At 46.2% G+C, this 19667-nt stretch overlaps 1 pseudogene; it reads left to right on the top strand.

Annotated features, from left to right (window-relative positions):
• Positions 1–18108: 18108 nt before the first annotated feature.
• LOC128942838 (neuropeptides B/W receptor type 2-like) lies at positions 18109–19411 on the top strand (annotated as a pseudogene).
• Positions 19412–19667: the final 256 nt, after the last annotated feature.

The following is a 19667-nucleotide window of genomic DNA, read 5'->3' as shown; positions in this document are numbered from 1 at the left end:
GGCTGGTAAAAATTCTCATTAGGTTGTTAACAGCTGGTTTCATTAGTCTGCCTACAGACAATCATTATTACTTAGCGGCTACTGCAGGGTGAAAAGCCATTTCAGTTTATTAATGTTCTCAGAGCTGCAAACCTGGCAGTGAAATTATTTTTAAAGTGGCTTGTAAAGTTTGTCCTTTCTCAAAGAACGTGTCAGGCTGATAGACCAGGCTGTGAAATTTATGCCCCAATAAAAGGGAGTTTGAATGCAGTTTAATGGCACCTTGAAATGTTCTGCTCTGAGAAACTGTCCCCAAAGTCCAGGTGGACCTTTCTCCATGGGAACTCTTAGAAATTTGTAGAAGCTATAACTTTAGCATTAATTTTACAGGAGCATTTATAGCCCCAGGGTCAAGAGCAAAGCCATAAAATGCTGCTCAAGCCCTGAGCTTTCTCAAACCAGAGGTAAACTTGTATCCAAAGGTCTGTCTGGAGCCCAGGACTGCTACATTTGCTCTAGTAGAATTCTGTTATAAAGCTTAGCCTGCAACCAAGGTAGATTTTTATCTCAGCTTAGTTAAATGTCCCCCCTAAACCACCATAAATTATAATTTCCCCACTATAATTCATGTTTTGTCCACTCCTAATTACTCTTTCTTCTTGCCCTAAGCACAATCCTTACTCATACAATACGTTTGATGACTCTCATTAAATTTATTATTCTACAGACATTGTTAAAGTTTACCTGAATGAGAGCTTTATCCAGCTCCTGCCAGAGCTAATGGAGAAGATATTTCAGTTTATTCAAAGCAGCTGTTATCTCAGAAAGAGGATGATGCTTAAATTATAATAAAAGTTCTGCCAGAAACAGTATTCCTTTGTTTCCCCCAACCATTCACTAAAAGCCCTCAGTCACTTAGGAACTTTTAAAATCATTTCTAGTATTCACTACATGGCCAATTACTAAAGGAGCTCTGACCCTGCAGGGCAGTTAATGACCAACTCTGACATATTTCTTACATGTTTTTTTTTTTTCCCAACATTTTCTTCAACAGCAGCTAACCAGGTGCCTTGCCCTTTTTATCTCCTGTTTAATCCATTTACTCTCATCCTCCATGGCGCAGCACACGATGTTTCCACAGAACCAGCCTGCACCAGCCACTATTTCACAACTCACCCATAAAATCCCAATCTTTGACACTTCCACCTCTTCATCTTCCCATCCAGGGAGGGCAGTCAAGGTCAGCCAGATGCAAACGAGAGTTTGAAGCTGAGGTGTGATGAGGCCCTGATTGCTTGATGAGCACAGGAGGAGGAAAGGTCTTGGCTGTGCCTTGGTTCTTAAATCATCCTCAGTTGTGCAGGAAAATTAAGGACAGAGCAGTGATGCTCCTCTGACCAGCTTCCTCATGGCATTGTTCCTGTCACGAAGTCAAAGACAGGCAGGTCACACAAATTCTCTTTCTCTGACTCCTGCTGGGATGACAACATTGAAAAATAGAAAAAAATTATAATTATCAGGGCTTTTCATTGTGTGAGCTCAGGATTCCCCATGCTCTTGCAGAGGGGGAATGTTCATCAGGCAAAGGATATGAGAAGGAGCTTCAAATTGTCAAAATCCCAGTAAAAATATTTTTTCCTATGGAACCCTTCACCAAAGCTGGTCACACTTCAGGCCCTTTGTGCACCCATTTCCTGAGGTGCATCTCCCAGTGGGGTGTTCCCACTGCTCCAGGGACCCCACACAAACCTTACAGCCCCCCACAAACACACCCCCAGGAGCTGCACCCTTCCCTCCAAACCTGGGTACCTGCATCAGCCACCTCTGTGCTGAGCTGAGCCTGGTTCTCCCCAAAAGAAGGTGCTCAGTTTATCCTTGAAAAGATTGACAACAGCATTCTTGTCTTCTTCAAAAGAGCCATTATTTCACAGCTGTAATCTCCACACTGAGACTTTATTCCCTCAAAGTGTCCAAGTACACAGGCAGCATCAAGGAAGGCACTGAAGTGAGTCAAGTTTAAGCCCAAAGAGCTCTCAGCTCCCTGTGAAAGCTGAGAGAAGCAGTAGAGAAAGAATGAATGCTCCTATAATGGCATCTAACAGCCACAGGGCAAGGGAGAAGTTGGGTTTAGAGAATGAAGAAAAAGCATTAAGTAATAAAAGGTGAGAAAAATCCATCACTCGAACAGGTAAATGAAGGTAAACCACTTGAAGAGACAGACTTAAGATGGAAGAAAAACCCCACAATTAATAGTGTTCATGACACCCAGAGGCAAAACAAGCCCAGGGGATCAGGAAAGAGGTAAGCCTGTGCTCCGAGGAACAGCAGAAATGAAGTGAGAGCTCTGGAGGGAACCTCCCCTAAAAACCCAGTCCAGGGAGAGCCTGAGCTGTTTTGTGGTTCCAGGCATGAAGATGCTCAGGACCTTCCACAGATGCTCAGGATGGAGCCTGGATGTCAGTCTGGAAATGCCAGTGGCTCAGCTGAGAGCTGTGGGGATGATTTACACTGCACTGAGAGGGGCCACAGTCCTGCAAGGGTCTTTCATCAGGAGGAAACAGCAGCCTGGAGGGTGGGGAATGCTGATCTGAGCCACTGCTCATCCTTCACCTTAATGTGGAGCTGCCCCCAAAGTTGCCATGTATCACTTTTTATTTTTCTCCTGTTGGGTATATTTTGGAGCAGCTGTTTTATGGGGCTTTTTATGGTGATTCTGTGGGAAGCAGCCATTTGCCTGCTGCGATATCCTCACAACTAACACTAACTCCTCATTCCCTTTGGTTTTATTTGGGGTTTTTTATCTGTTTGATTGGTTTGCGTGGGTTTGTTTAGTTGGGTTTTTGTCTGTTTTGGTTTGAACTTTTTATTTGCTTTTTTATAAATGACGTGTAAAGTTGGCATAGCCAAACTCGAGAAAATGTAAACCAGGCTTGACTTTCCAGAAATTACTTTTGGCTGGGTTTAGCTGCACACCCAGGCTCAGGATCACCAGTATATTTGCAGGTTTTGCTCTGCATCATCAGCCTGCCCAGACTCTGCTTGGTGTTTCACAAATGGAGAAGACAGTGGACATTGTGCCAAGCTTCATTTCAAAGAGAAAAACCATCAGCATGACAAAAAAGAAGAAAAAAATAAAATTGACCAGTTAGAACAGAACAAGTGTCCCACCATCTTCCCCTCCACTGTTATTAATTTTGTATATTTAGAGGCAAATCTGGGTCTAAAGCTTCCATCTCTCAGTTCCTGATGCTATTTGCTACCCTTCAGCTTTGACACCCCCTGATCTGACTGACTGCTGTCCAAGTGGGACTGGGGATGCTCAGCCTGAAAAGAGGAGACACTGGGAGGCCCCACTGTGGCTGTGCAGGACTCGGAGGGTCCCACAGGAAAGAAGGGGACAGAGTGTTCACCAGGGCCTGTGGTGACAGGGCAAGGGGGATGGCTTTCAACTGCAGGAGGCTGATTGAAGCTGGATCTAAGGAAGCTGCTGTTTTACACTGAGGGTGGTGAGGCACTGCCCAGGCTGGGCACAGAGGCTGTGCATGCCCCATCCTTGGGAACAGGGCTCCCCCAAGGTCTGGGAGGAGATTGCTCAGCTTGGAACAAGATGATCTTCAGGGTCCGTTTCAAGCCCAACCATTCAGGGATCCCCAGTGACCACTTCTGTTGACCCTGGAATCTTGGAATCTGTGTGATGTCACATCCCATGTTCCAACTGGAACTGCCACCCCCCAGCAAAGAGCACAACTCAACCACTGGCCCTTGTGTCAGCCCACCGTTCAGTCTGCGCCTGCTCACCCTCGTGATTGTTCTTGCCGCCCTTCTTGCCACCTGCCCTCTGCTACTCCCATCAGTGCTGAGAGCTCCCTGGTGCCTGCATTTTGTCACCCATCACTTCAAGATGCTCACGTTTATCCTTTGTCTAATTTGTCAGCTGAGGGAGGTATGGTGCCATTCCATGGAGGTGGACACCTCCAGCTGCCCGAGTGGGCTGCAGCTCTGTGGGGATGGTGTGGGACAGGGACCCCACTCTGAGGTTTTTCCACCTCTGCAGGCTGTCATGGACAGAGTGGAGGAGATGGAGGTGGATGTCCCGAGTCTACAGTAGAGGATGTGGAAATGGAGGAAGAGACTGGAGAAGAGATGGAGGTGGATACGGATATGGATGAAGAGATGGAGGTGGATGTGGATGAAGAGATGGAGGTGGATGTTTATGAGGAAGAGGAGGACATGGAAGTGGAGGTGGAAGAACACATTGAGGACATGGACGTTGATGTAAAAGATGAGGAAGAGGACATGATTTTGGGGTGAAGAACAATGCCAGCAGCAGGACAGGCACGTGATCCCCACAGGCAGAGTGGGTCCCCTGCTGCCAGACTGGAGCTAGGCTGGTCCCTGCTCAGGGACGTGGTACCTCGCAAACTGGAGTCTGGTGGCCACACACTGCCTGCCCTGTCCTCTCTTTGGGCCACTCAAGCTCCGTTCCAGACCCAGCCGAGCTCAGCTCTGGTAGCAGAGTCCTGCTTTGCCCACATGTGCTAACCTGGGGACACATGGAAGAGCCGTCTGTGCCTGACCGCAGTAACCATGACACCTGCTTTTCTTCTACCCCTGATGAACATTCCAGACAGCGATGGCACCCTTTTGTACATAGTTCTACAGTTCTACATTGTTCTACAGTTTTTTGTATTTAGAATAGGATTTAGGACTTAAGACTTTAAGAATTTTTTGTCTTCTACAAATAGATTTAATATAGTTTAGTTAGGTAGGTTCTTATGTATATATGTTCTATGGATTGTTGTTGTTGTTGCAAATGTTCTTACATTCTAAAATTGTTCTGTATTGTTGTTAATAAACAATTCTGTAATAAACATTTTTTTTTTTTCACACCCCCGTTCTCTTACCATTTGCATTGGGCACAGGCAGCATTTGCAAAGTTGTGGTTTCCACTTGCTCCAGGTTCTCAGGGCTGGAGGTCCCCGGGGGAGCTGGCACAGCCACCCCAGGAGCGGGGGCACCTGTGCACAGAGGGGTCCCACTGACAGAGGTCACCCCCTCCCTGCAGTTTCTCTGGACACACCTGGTAGCTGCAGGGGCAAATCCCAGCGTGCCCTGTCCCATGGGATCCCATGTTGGAGCAGGGCTGAGCCTGCCTGCTCCTGCAGAGCCTCAGCCATGGCTCTGCCCTTGGGAGCCCCAGGGCTAAGGAGGGTGCACTGGGCTGTGGGGAACCCCTGTTCCTGAGCACCCTGAGGGGCTGGACCAGCCTGGAGGGAGCCCCAGCCCTACATGGACCAAGATTTCCCTTGGAAACCCCGCCTGTGCCCAGACTCTGGTACAAGCACAACAGGAATTGATCCTCCTAGTTAAAGGTGTTAATTGGCACAAATTTTTCCCTTGGACTTTCTAGTACAGTAAATGTCAGCACTTGTAATCCCTGTTCTGCACTCCCTGGTCAGGCACCAAAACATCTGAACCTGACAGAACATCATTAATTAGCACCAACCTGCAGAGAGCTATGGGGGAGAACCTACCCTCAACACCCAGAGAAACACTTGACATTGATAGTCTGGGGCAGAGCTGAAACTAAAGCATTTTAATGCCAAGAGAGAGGATTTTTTTATTGAACAATAATGAAAGCTTTTGGTCTGCTTCTGGGTTATGACTGATTGTTATTAATCTGTTCAGAACTCTGCTGCTGTTCCTGGCTAAGGTGCAGAGATGATATTTCAGAGCCAGATGAGCTCAGCACAGCTTGTCCAACACACAGTTTCCACACCCAGACACTCAGGCCATGCAAACTGATACTTTTTCATCTCTGTGCAAAGATGAGTGTTAGGACATCACTGACGTACCACACACTTCTCAGAGCTGTCCCTTTCATCCAGCTCTCCCCAGTCACTTCACAGACTTCACTCCAAGCAGTTTATCTCTGATAGAGTTCAGTGGCACATGGGATTTAATCCTGGTTTTTCTTCATCTTCTCCTGAGCTGTCTCCAGACACAGTGTGTGGGCACTGTCTGACAGCAGCAGCATTAATGTGTCACCTCCCTGACACTGAGGTTCATGTCACAACTTTTCATCAAAAGCAGCAAATAAATGATTCCCCCTGTGTCCCACACAGCTCCATGGGGAGTTTGTGCGGCTGCAGTTCCAGCACCAGCCCTCGTGCACAGGAATTTCAGGAGGAGATACAGAAGGAATCAGCCATTCCCAGAGAAAAACATCAGTTTGCACGGCCCAGACCCCCTCAACACTGCAGACTCTGGTGACCCAGACTCTGCATTTACACTTCGGCCTCTGTGCCTTCCTTTTCTTCTCACTAGACTCCTCCCAGTTTCCCTCTTGCTCAGGTTGCCAAGATAATTAAAAGCAGCATTTGGAGCAGAGATAGATGACGGGAACTGTCCCAAGGCTTGATGAAATTTATCTTTTCAGAGAATTCCAGCCAAGGAGAGAGGAAAAGCCTGCGTGAAAGAGGTGTGAAATCAAAGCAGTAATCAAATTTAGGTATAATGAGAGAAGCTGAAGAGTTTTTCAATGTTCAGAACAAGATTAGCAGCTCCAGGCACAGGAGGGATGGGACAATTTCCCTGCTGTAAAACCTCTGTGATGCAAATTGCATCTCAAACCCTTCTCCCCAGCTCTGGAACCCCTTCAGCCACAAATGTGGTGCTGAATTTTTAAAGCAAAGTGGAAGCTGGTCAGAGAGGTGGTTTGCAAATAAAAACCACAGAGGGAAGCACCAGCTGGAGCAGAGAGGGGCAGAGCCTGGCCCTGAGGTGCAGCACAGCCTGAAACTCTAACAAATTAAAGAACTTTCCACTTGTTTTTTTTTCCCCTCAGGAGCTACAGAAGCTGCTTTATGGAATCCCTGCCTCCTTCACACCGCATCAGCCTGCAGGAGAGCCCAAGGATGAAGATTACAGCATCTTCAGCTGCTGCTTCCATCTCCTGACTCAAGTCTCACCAAAATCTATCACCACTGAGCCTTCCCAAAGCCTCAGATTCACTCGGTCTGTGCAGGATTTCAGTTCTGAGGAGTACAAAGGGAGATAAAGGCACTTGCAGACACCAGAGAAGCAATTGCTGCCTGAGGTGCATTTCACTGCCCAGGTTAGTGCCTCTAAAACCATCAAAATCAGCCCCTTTGACAGGACCAAGCCAACAGCAGGACATGAGGGCCTGCACATGGTTGGAGATGCCTTTTTTTAATATTCCTCTCCCTGTCTCTCATTTCATGGTGCCATTGCAGGAGTTAATCCCATCATTCAGCAGCAAGTCTTGGCAATCAGCTTCAGATGGATTTTTAGTGCTGAGCAAATAAGAGGCAATTTTACTTTGTCTCCAATGAATGAAGTTTCACCTAAATCAAACTCTGTGTTCTGAGGCTGGCCAGGCACTAACCACTGCCAGGTCCCCAACCTGGATGTCAAACTGCTCTAATATTGAAAAGTTAAATTTATTTGGCTTTGTATTCAAGATTATTTTCTCTCAGAAGAATTGGAATCCATATAATTGCATTTCCAAGCACTAAACTCAGACCAGCCACAAAGAGCACAAGAGACAAGAAAAGAAATAGAGATTTCTAAGGAGATGGAAATTGAATGCTGAGTTTTTTTCCATTATAGAAAGTTTCATAAATTATCACCTGCCAGCTCCTTACCTTCACTTGTGTGGCCACCACTGAATACACTCACAGATAAGAAAATGTTTGTCCTACTGAAAAGTGGGTCTAGAAGTAGAAAAAGGCTCAGATATCTGAATTAAAAGACAACCTAATGAAAAGAGCTGCCTTAAAATAGCAAGATATGATGGACAGCAGGAATGGCTGAAGCCAGCAGAGATAAGTCCATGAACTATTCATGCTACAAAGATTTCTGACAAAACCCCCAATAACCCAAATACAACGTTTTGTCTGGCAGAGCTGATAGGAACCCTGTACATTTAATTCAGTCATTGGCAGCAAATAGAGATCAGCTTGAAGCTCCTTTGGTCCACTACTACTTATTTTTTTTCACCCACAAAATATAATTACATCTACTCTTTGGGAAGAAATTACTGCTTTGAGTGGTTCAATGCAAAGAGTTTCTTCCCATACCCACTCATAATCAGTCACCAAGAGAAATATTTTCTAAAAAGATCTCTTCAAAATTTTGGAGTGACTTTCAACATAAATAACTGGGTTATTTTGCTCAGAATGATAAGGGAATTGAATTGGGCTCCCTCATCTTAAAAAGAAGTGTTTCTTCCTGGTTCTTCACAAAGAGGAACCAAACACTTTGTGGCAGCAGACTGAAGGGAGGAAGAGGTTTCTTTCCCCCTGAGCTGCACAATAGGAGACAATTTTGTTGCCAAGAGGTAACAAAACCCAGCCGATTTCCAGTTCTTTTAGTGTAAGGGAAAAGCTCTGAGGATCACAGCTGTGGGAGACACAGAGTGGCAGGAGCAGGGGATCTGCTGGGGGTTTTGGGGTGGGGGACAGATTAAAGAAATACTCAAGCGAAACCTGTGAGAGGTCAAGACTCCATTCCTCAGAGGAGAAACTCGATTTGACCCAAATGCCATTCAAATCCAACAAACATTGAGGCATTTCCCCAAGCTCTGCTGGGCCATCAGGTACAACCCAAATCACTCTGTGGGACCAGGGCAGCCGATCCCTGGTACGGGACAGGGATGCTCCCCTGGGAATCCACCTGCATTGCCCATGGGACTCACATGATCTGTTTGTAAAGACCTCAGTATCCAAAAAACTCCACATTAAAAGCCTTTAATTTGGGGTTTCACTTCTCCACCTATCTGTTGTCACTAGGCAGCTGCTCCACTTCAACATCCCTCTGATGGGTACAAATTTTCTCCTAGTTTCCAGCCTAAACAGGAAGTTATTTCCATTCATTCTTCTGCAAGTACTGGGAGCTTGTACCTGCTTTGCTCTTCCTCTTCTGGTGTGCATTTGTGTACATAAAATGCCAAAGCCAGGAGCATTTCCTTCGTTTAAGGAAATGTTTAAATCATGTCATTTGTCCTTATTATTTCCTTCCCATATAATTGCATGGATTTGGTGCTGGCTCAACACTCAGAATATTGACAGCACAAAGTCCAGTTCTCACACTGATCTCTCCAAGTTTTGGGCCAAGCCTGCAAAGAAGGAAATACAGCAAAGAAATTCCATACAGGGGCCCTAATAAAGGTAATAAAACGCCACCTGTCTGTGTTTGCTGCAGGGAAGAATAGTGCTGCTTATTAAATCACTACAAACAATTAAAGCAGCAGAGGGGAGGAAGACAGCGCTATCGTTTCCAGCTCCCCAGTCCTCTGCCCCTGGCAGGAATTTCATAAAGCACAAATCTCCCAGCAGAAATCCCTCAGCAATTGATTTCCTACTCGTGGAACACAGCAGGCACACACTCTGGTTTTCCTGACCAGAAAAGGAGAATTTGCCTCGATGTTTTTCCCTCGATGTTTTGTGATGTCAAATCCCCCTCCCTGCACCAAAGTGACATGTTTCTGTATGGTGGCAACCCTCTTGAGAGGCACAGAGAGCTTTGTGTCAGTGTAAGGGACCCCCACAAGGGCAGATCCCTAATTCAGGCTCCATCTTTCTTCACAAGCCCTTCCTAGCAGAAAATTCATTGCATTTCCCCAGAACAGGTAATTTCAAGTGCATTTTTCTCATGAGCTCTTCTGCCTTCCACAAAAGCAGCGTGCCAGGGATTGCTTTGGAGACCAGCATCAGGAAACGTAGCAACACCTAACAACCAAGATCATCCAAACCCACTTACCAGCTCACCCCCACATCTCCTGGACTCACTTGAATGCTCAGGAGAGTCTGAAGAGCCAACTATTTTCTAAGAAATGGTTGTGCAATCAAAAGGTAAATGACAGGGACAACCAGCCCCACACAGGTGCCTCAGGCAGGAGAAAGAGCAGGAGGGATCCATCCCTTACTGACAGAGGTGCAGTTCCAGTGATGCTCACTCCCTGTTTGGGTTGCTTTTGTGGCTTTTACATTAACAATGCATCTCCACACCACAATTGTTCTCCCTCCCTGCAGCCACATGGAAAAAAATTCACTGGTCTCTCACCTTTTTCTTGCCTCTCTCTGCCTGAAATAATTTTTCCCTCATACAACCAGCAGAACAGGGTTCGTTTTCATGCTGGAAAGAAGTCCACAAACTCTTTGACTGATTTCATTATGGAAAACATCACTACATCACCCATTCTCAGGTGCCCCAGGGCAGCAAGGGAGGGAAATTTGATAACAGAGGGGGGAACACCAGCCATGGGTAACAGCATCATATTCTGCCTCTCTCAAGGATGCTTTTCTTCCCAGTCCAGAAAATTCCCTGCCCTTTTTAGGGCTGTAGAATGCTGCTGTCTGCCCCATGAAATGAGGAGCAAATCAAGCAGGAATGCTGCACAACACCTCTGTTCCTATGATATTATTCTGCTGAACCCATAAATTTGCAGAAGAATGGGCACTGCCAACTCCTGATTGCAGAGGAGGGAGTTCGTCACATCCTCCCTGTAAATTAGGATTTATCAGAGATGGAGAATTGATTGCCAAGTAACCTGCAGAGACACAAAACTGCTCTGCAGTTTTCTAGGACTCACTGAACAGTACAAAAAGGTTATTGATGCAGCTGGGGAGTGTTTCTGTACAGGATGTGCACCTCCTGACATCACAGGAAGGGAAAAATTTACCTAACATTTGCAAGAAAGCAATTCTTCTTATTAGAAAAAAAAATAGGAAAAAATAAATAGAAATACAACTTCATGGCAAGGAGCCTCAGCAAGGGTTTGCAGAATTTGTTGAAAACACGTCATTTACAAGGAAATAATTTTCATCTGCCTTCAAGTGGAGTTGTGAAGCAGGTGGAGATGGAGATGTCTCAGACACTGAGTGTGCTCCTTACTGACAAAATGACACTGATATTACCAAGTATTAGAAGTGAAAAACTTCAGTGATAACTCAGCCCTCCAACACAAAACACCCTCTCCCACACAGTCAGCACTTGTCTGAAATCATTCCCCTTGGCAGGAGGCCCTGCATGGCCTGGGGAGCTCTGCACTTCAGAAATTATTCCCTGTGGAAAACACAGAAGTATCTTTATTTCTTTGCTTTTTCTGCTTCTCCTCCATAAGCATCCAAAACTTCTTTTTGGTGTGGTCACCTATAATTTGCATTAATATGATTTCTGATGGGGGCTTTATTTACCCAGCACACAGACTCAAAGGTCTCACAGCTTAAATCCCCAGGGAATTAAATTTGGGCCTGAAATCAGATTTTAAAGAAAGGAGAGACAGGTGTTCCTGACTCTCACTGCTGTTTTGGCTGTTTCTGGGACCCACACTGAATCCAGTCCCTAACATCCCCACTATGGCCATGACCATGGGGTCCCGATAAGCAGAGAGCACCAGCCATAAACCCCATCTTGCAGTAATCCCTTCCCTTTTCCTTTTATCTTTTGCATTTAAATTATTTTTATGCATTTTATAGCACACCATTTCCTACTCAATTCACCTGAGTTATCCAAATTACATTTTTCTCCATCACACTGACATAACCAACATGGCTCACGCTCTTAGCACTGAATTTTCGTGACCACATACATGGCCACAAGAATTATGATGTTCTATTTAAGTAGGTCAGACTGGCATTAATTGTAAAACAGAGCTGTAATAAATTATTGCAGCCCAAAGCCAGAATCAGGTTTCACTAAGCTCAAACCTGCTTTTGCTTCTTTTCCTTCTGCTTTTCCCTCTTTTCCTTACAATAGTTGATGGTATTGTAAACTTTGTACTCCGCAATGTCTGTTGCCCAAAAGAGTGTGGAGAAAGGAGTTGGCTCTGTGTAATTGCACTGGAAAACGTTGTTCCAGGAAACAGATTTCATCTGTTTTGTTGGTTTGGGGTTTTTTACATTGAGCATTGTACAAAATATTAGACCATTTCTCCAAAACATGATATTAAGGTGAAGATGAGTCATTTCACTGTCATAGCACACACAAAAGGGAAGGGAAACCAGAGTGAACAAAGCAGCAAATTCATTCAGCAGCAATTTGCACTCCATAACCCTCTGGTGATGAGGCTTTTAGGCCAGAGGAGCTCTGCTACTTAAGCAGACAAGGCAACACATTAAGCTGTTGCTTAGAGATATTGGAATATATTGCACAGAGCCTGCTCCCCGGTGAGATCCCTGAAGGGCTCCTGGCTGTTTTTCCAAGGATGCATTATAGCCCTGTTGCAGTGCTGATGTTTGTAAAGAGTCACAGCTTTTCCAAGCAGGTCAAGCAATGACAGAAGGGTGACTTTTCACAAGTGAAAGTTCAGATGGCATTAAAAAAGTCAAAATAACAACTCCTCTCACTTGGACGTGGCAGATACCAAGGGCTCTTAGCAGCTGTGTTACAACCAGCTTAATGGCAACTAAATAATGTATATTCTTCCAGGAATGCTGATGGATCACAGCACTGCAGGACACCCTCATCTGCCAGCAGCACTGGAAGGACAGGGGTCCAGGGAAGAGCTGATTCCTACCTGCTGACTCATGCTAACTTTGGGTAAAAAATATCTTTTTATTTTGGTTTTGTTTTCTCATCCTTTCAAACTAGGATTCCTCCTTATGTTTTAATCTTCAGCTGTGCTGAGGAATGCCCTTGCACACAGTCTGTGCACATCTGATAAAGGCAACCAGTAGGAAACAGAGCCCTGTTAATAAATCCATGGCCAAGAGAACTCCAAAAGGAAGCAATCAGCTGTACCCCAGAGTACTGCAGCACCAGATCCCATCACATCCAAGGCTTTTTCCTCACAGGTCCCACAGACAAATTACACAAAAGTTGTCACTCACATGGGCTAATGGAAGAACTCTGAGATAGGGAAGCACAAAAGCTCCAAGTCCAGAGGACTAACTGACCCATAGATGGATGCAGCAGATTAGCTTCTCCTGCTTCCAGAGTTCAGGAGGATGAGGCAGCAGCACCTCTGGCACAGTCAGAGCCATGGGACAGTTTTTGCCCTCTCCTCATGGCAGCACTGACACAAGGGAAGCCCCAGCCACTGCCCTGAGCCCCTCACACCCCACAAAGGTGATGAGCAGCACTGGAAAAGGGACAGTCCACTTCCAGAAATCTCCCTCTTCCAAAGGGCTCTGCTTTCAGCACACTGAGCTGGCTCAGGGCAGCAAACCAACCAAAGTACGCCCTCACTTCCAGCCCTGGAGAAAAGCAGGAATAAATGCTGGAGAGTAAAAGCATCCTGGAATGGAAGCAGATTTTAATTTCTCTCTGGAGCAAGGCTGCTGGAACCCATACCAGGGGGGAGTGGGAGAGGAAACAAGGGTGTTGAAAGCAGCATTCCCTCTGCACTCAGATTCTCACAGTTAGGTATTAACTGCAGCAAGACTGGCACCGTGTCCTTGCTCCCACTGTCACCAGTACTCTACCAGAGCTCCCTTAATTAACACACCTGCCAGCACAGCTCCTGCTGGCAGCCAGGCAGCCTCTTGCAATGCCACTTCCCCTCCACGACTGGTGGGGCTGGGGAAGGTGTGGTAAAAGAGCCAGGGTCTCCAAGAAGTGCTGGGAATGAGGGTAACCCATTGCAGGAGCCTCCCAACCTCTTTCCTGGCTGGCAGGGAGCAAATAGCTCCAGCCAGCCACCCACCAGCTCCCAGGGCTGCAGCTTTTATTCCCCATCACAGCTGGTCTGAGGAAATTGCTGCACGGTTTGTGTGGATTGCTCCCCTGCAGAGCCAGACGGGGCAGTTATTGATATGTGCTTTCCCTGACAAAAACAGGCTGTTTATGGACTCCCATTTTCCTTAAATCGCTTCCTGAACCCCTTTGCCTTCACTGCAGCTTTCAGGCGGGCAGGATGTGTCACCAGCCCCTGGATCTGTGACAATTATCACCGTTGAAAAGCACTTTCTTTGCCACAATTCACCAGTTTACCGATGGTGACATTTGCCCTGTAGCTCTTGCCTGGTTCCCTGAGCTGTCCTACAAGGTGAGCACCATCACCTGCCTAAGCCAGCCTGGCTCAATAAGGCTGGGAAGGTTTTGGGGGGAAGCAGAAGGACATCCCAGCTTTGTGGGTGAGTGTTATCCTACAAATAGCCTGACCAGGCACACTTACCTTACCAGAAGCAATTTCAGCCCATTTGATGTAATCAGTTCTGGACATTTCTCAGGACAGCAGGTCCTGTTGTGGTAGGACAAGGGGGAATGGCTTTAAACAGATGGAGGGTGGATTTAAATTAGATATAAGAAAGAAATTTCTTTACAATGAGGATGGTGAGGCACTACCACAGGTTACCCAGAGAGGTGGTAAATGCCCCATCCCTGGGAGCATTCAAGGTCAGGTGGCATGGTTGAGTTCTGAGCAATCTGATCTGGTTGATGATGTCCTTGCTCATTGCAGGGGGGTTGGACTAGATGACCTTTAAAGGTCCCTTCCAACCCAAACTACTCCCTGATTCTATTATTAACCTTCAATGCTTTTAAAAGCCTGAACACTTCATACAAATAAATCACCTTAATAACCAGTGACTGCAAGACAGCCAGCCGAGAACATTTTGTTTTGGTAAACAGATTATTGATTGTATATCTGTGTCCTTGAGATGAACTTGACTCCTTGACAGCAGCAGGAGCCCAACAAAACAGGTTGTCCATAATTCCAAAATGGTGGATGGCCTTTGTCTGGAGCCAGCAGCGCATCAGCTTTAGGAAGGCAATAAAGCAGCACTGATTTAGCATTGGCAGGGATTTCCCCTCCCTAAAACGCTGCCTTTTCTTTGTCTGCACAGCTGACCCAAGCAGCACAGTGTGAACATGGCTTCAAGAGGCAAAGTCCATCTCCATGGCACAGATTTGCCAGGAATAAACTCTTTGTCCCTGCTGCACTGTGCTGATGATGGAGCTGTTGGCACAAAAATAGGTCCAGGCAGCTCGTGCCCTTTGTAGCAGCATTTCCAAACCAGTGATTTCCAGGGCTTTATGCCGCTGTAATATTTATAATCAAGGAATGCCCAGCCAGAGAAGACAAGAAGAGTAAAACATTCTCTCCAAGCACTCCTCATCACACCAATATAAATAGATCTGTTTCCCCTGTGCACAGCCCCTGGCCCTGGTCGAGCCCAGAGATGCACAGAAGAAATATTTTCTCTGTTGATAGAACAGTTCCTACTGCAAAGCAATCCCCTACATCAATTTAGATCTGTTGGCAATTGTCCTCCCCAAAGCAAACAAGTTTTATTGGAGAACCAGGCAAGGAGTTCTGAAAGGAGGTGCCAGTAATTTGTTTGGGGCATATAAGCAAAAGCCCCTGTACCCACACCAGGCAATGAACTTTAATTTGTCTCCATCTCATCTCTGACAGGTTATTTTAATCAAGCACATCCTAACCAAGGCACGGAGAGCATGTTCACCATGGATAATGAGGAGGAAGGCACAAGGCAAGGGTAAAAGCACAAGGAACCATCATCAGCACCACAGCTCCTGAAACACACAGCACCCAGGCACACAACCCCTGGCCATGGCAGCTAATTCCAAGATAATATAGACTGGGAAAAAAAGAACAGCTTTTAAACTATCCCAGAGACCAGAGATAAACTTCATGTTGAAAAACAGAAAGCCTCAAAGGATTGTGGATGAAAAATACTTTAAAACCCTTTTGTCCCAGGGAATAGTTACAGATCAGCAAATGTAACATCACATTCTCCTGAATTTTTCTGCCTTCTGTATGCTATTCTCTGAAAAAAGACAACAGCAATTTCTGGAAACTGCATTCCCTCTGCAGACCTACCAAAGCCTTGCTTCATTTACAACTCCTTATAAACCACACCAGCTTTCCCAAAACAGGCAAGAAGAAAGTTCCAGGGGTGTTTCATCTGAAGAAGTATCATCCATATAATTCCTATGCAATATAATTGGACAATATAATTCCTGTTTCATTTTCCTTAAGCCCAATGTCTGCTTAGATTTTGGTCAAGGAAATATCTTGAAGAGTTGTACATTAAAAAAAAAAAAAAATCCCATCTGCTGAAGTCGGTTATAGCCATGTCTTTAAGAAGTGCAATGAAATGTTTTACTCCCACCCAGCTACTGGTGCACAAAAATCTTACCAGAAGAATATAAAACATCCAAAAAGAGGAGCAAAGTCAGACACTCTTCTTGGCTACTGGCTCAGATCTATGAGCTGGCCCTCCTGGTTAAATGCACTCAGCCAGGCATGGCAGTGATGGATTCCTGTTTTCCCTTGCTTTGTCTCGAAACAAAGGTCAGGCAATACTTAAAAGACTAAAAGAGAATCAAAAGACTCTTGATTTCCTTTTTCTTTTTTTTTTCTTTAGGGACATGCTGGTAAAGTGATCTTACATTGTTGCTCTATAACCTGGGGTGCATTTCCAAGAAGCTTCACGGGACTCCTGCACCTCCTGATGCACATCTGAAGGATTTCACTGGATTTCCAAAGCCGGATCAGAGACCCAGCTGGAGGAACTCAGCCAAACTCCCCCAGAGCAGCCGAAAACAGCACAGATCTGGCAAGGTACATCTGTTTATTTGTTTATTTTGCGCGTTGTAATGTAGCTCACCCTCCTCCTGCTCCCTTTGTTAAAACCAGCCACTGTTCCCTATTGAAGCAGTTTAACCCCCTGCTTCCCATCCTTTCATCCCTCACTTAGCCAGTCCTGAGTGCTGCCTGTGTCCCTCCACATCTCCCTCATTCCTGAAGGAAACATTCACCGTATTTACTCTTTCAATAACCCTGCAGAGAGAAAACCCTTGTTTCCCCCCTTCCCCGATCCGAGCAAGTGCTAATTGGTCAGACACACAACACGCACACACAGAAGCATCGTGTTGATCTGATTGCAAATCCCCATACGTCAGCAGCCCAGAGACCCTCCTCCAGCTCGGATCAGAGGGAAGAGGCTCACCAGTGAGAGCAGCAGGTGCTGGAGGAGGCAGAGGAGCCGCTTCCCAGGTAAGGGACACTTCACTCCCCATCCCCAGCGCCGGCAGTCCAGCTCACTTTATTGCTGTGCGACAACAAAAGGCAGGAGAAGTGAGGCACTTCTCTCTGCAGAGCCTGGGACCGGTTGCCAAACCTTTGATCTTCACGGTGGAGGGGGGTAGGGGTCGGCTTTTTGTTAATTCCCTGTGGAGGAATTCTTGGAAGTATGGGTCAGGCAATAGTGATGGATGTGGTGACTGCTACAGGTGAGATGATTCCTGCTGTGTCTCTTTCAGGGTACTTTTCTCTCTCTTCCCCGATTAATCCTGAACTTCTGAGATGTACAGCTTTGTCTATCTGTGCCAAATTTGGGGGGCTGCCAGTTGTTCGTACTGGGGATGGTTTTCAGAGTGAGTAAGTTCATAACTCACCGTTGCTTAAAGGTGTACTTTGATTGCAGGGAAATCCCCTTTAAATGTTAATTTCAGAAATACTCCCTGAACTATTTTTCCCCCTCCTTCTTTTGCTAGGGGACCCTGGGAGTGGGGAGTAGCAGTGTCAGAAACCTCTTCATTGTTTGTGAAATCGCTGTCCATGAAGAGCCTGAACTCCACACAAAGGCAGGCGCTAATTAACCACTGGAACGCTTCTGCTCCAGCACGGAAAGCAAGAGCTGTGCCAGAGAAACTGCAGCCATCCCTCCAGTCCTCCAAGGGCTGTGAACAGCCAGCCAGGCACGAAATTCCCCCTTCTGCCTCCTTGTTCCTGCCAGCCCCAAAAGAACTGTCACTTTAGACAGCTGAATGAGAGCCGCTCAACTCCCCCAGCAAAGAAAAGCCAAAGCTCACCGGAATGCTCTCAGAAAGAAGAGTTCCTTGACTTCTTTAGAAAGACATTATTCTCTTGTTTTCTTGGTTCATGGAGCCTTATGTCTTCCAAACATTTTCTTCTCCCATCACCACTTCAAAATCTAACTTCTCCAATGGGGGGGAGAGGTAAGTTAGGTGGTCCAAGAAGCCTCACAACTCACCTTTGAAAATAAGCTGCATCTAAATGAGGTAACAGCTGCTTTACATAGGAGGGGGAAAATATCCCAACCAAACAAAAAACCTCTCACTTCTGGGCTAGTGAGGCTTTCAGTGGTATCTGGAGGTGGTCTGTGGTCAATAGGCATGGGAAACATCTTTTGGGATGATCTGAACAGCTCCTGCAGCAACGCAGGCAACAGCTGCTACCTGGAAAACAGCATGAGGTTCAACTTCACCCTCCAAGAGCAGGCAGCTGATTTCTACATTGTCCTGCCCGTGATCTACTCTGTGATCTGTGCTGTGGGGCTCACAGGCAACACTGCTGTCATCTATGTGATCCTCAAGGCCCCCAAGATGAAGACTGTGACCAACATGTTCATCCTGAACCTCGCTATCGCTGATGACTTGTTCACCCTTGTCTTGCCCATCAATATTGCAGAGCACCTCCTCCGCTACTGGCCCTTTGGAGAAATCCTCTGCAAGGTCATCTTGTCCATAGATCACTACAATATCTTCTCTCTTCTCCAGCATTTATTTCCTGACAGTGATGAGCATAGACAGGTACCTGGTGGTGCTGGCTACGGTCAGGTCCAAGAGGATGCCCCACCGCACGTACCGAGCAGCCAGGATTGTCAGCCTGTGCATCTGGATCCTGGTCACCATCATAGTCCTCCCTTTCATCATCTTTGCCAATGTCTACACTGACGATCTGGAGATCAAGAGTTGTGGTCTCAATTTCCCCAAGCCGGAGAGGTTTTGGTTCAAAGCCAGCAGGATCTACACCCTCATCCTTGGCTTTGCCATTCCAGTATCCACCATCTGCATCCTCTACACCATGATGCTCTACAAGCTGAGGAGCATGCACCTGAACTCCAATGCCAGAGCCCTGGACAAAGCCAAGAATAAAGTCACTATCATGGTCTTCATAGTCCTGGCTGTGTTCCTCTTCTGTTGGACCTCTTTCAACCTGGCTACCATCGTGGCTTTGACCACTGACTTACCCCAGACCTCCATGGTCATTGGGATATCCTACTTCATCACCAGCCTAAGCTATGCCAATTCATGCTTGAATCCTTTCTTGTACGCTTTCCTGGATGACAGTTTTCGGAAAAGCTTCCGGAAGCTGCTGGAATGCAGAACTTCTTGAACAGGGGATTGGGCCTGGCAGGTCCCTGCCCTTCCAGGGTTTTTCAGGAGAAACTTTGCAGACTGGAGGAGTGGCCAATGAATGCACAACGTCCTTTCTTTGGTTTATATGTAATGTGTGGTCTGTTTGTAACCCTCATCAGCAACAGGGTTTGTCCTGCCCACTTGCAACTCTTGTATTTCCCCTCTTTGCTCCCACCAACTTGCATTTCTAGACCCTGATTTTAATTTCACCCTCTGAATTACTAAGGACAGAACATTTCCTTTTCAGGGGTGTGCTTCTGCCACAGAGTGGTCCTTTATTGCCATCTGCTGTACAGCACGGACGGGCTGGAGACCAATTTCCAGAGGAGTGCAAAGCTCAGTTCTTTATCACTGAGTTGTTAGGGAGGATTGTTTAATGGAGCAGAGCTAATGAGCACTTTCAATGAAACATCTGTAAAAGAGAGGATGAGTATTTAGAAGAGAAAAGAAACTATTTTCAATGTTCGTGTATGTTCCTGTGTGTTATGGCTTTCTTTTGATTTTGAAGGATTGTCCATCTTCCACCCCACCAC

This window comes from Melozone crissalis, unplaced genomic scaffold (genome assembly GCF_028551555.1).
Source record: "Melozone crissalis strain CALT ecotype California unplaced genomic scaffold, PUWL_Pcris_2 ptg000044l_1, whole genome shotgun sequence".
NCBI classification, from domain to species: domain Eukaryota; kingdom Metazoa; phylum Chordata; class Aves; order Passeriformes; family Passerellidae; genus Melozone; species Melozone crissalis.
Note: the sequence above shows the minus strand (reverse complement) of the source record. Positions and strands in the feature narration are given on the sequence as shown.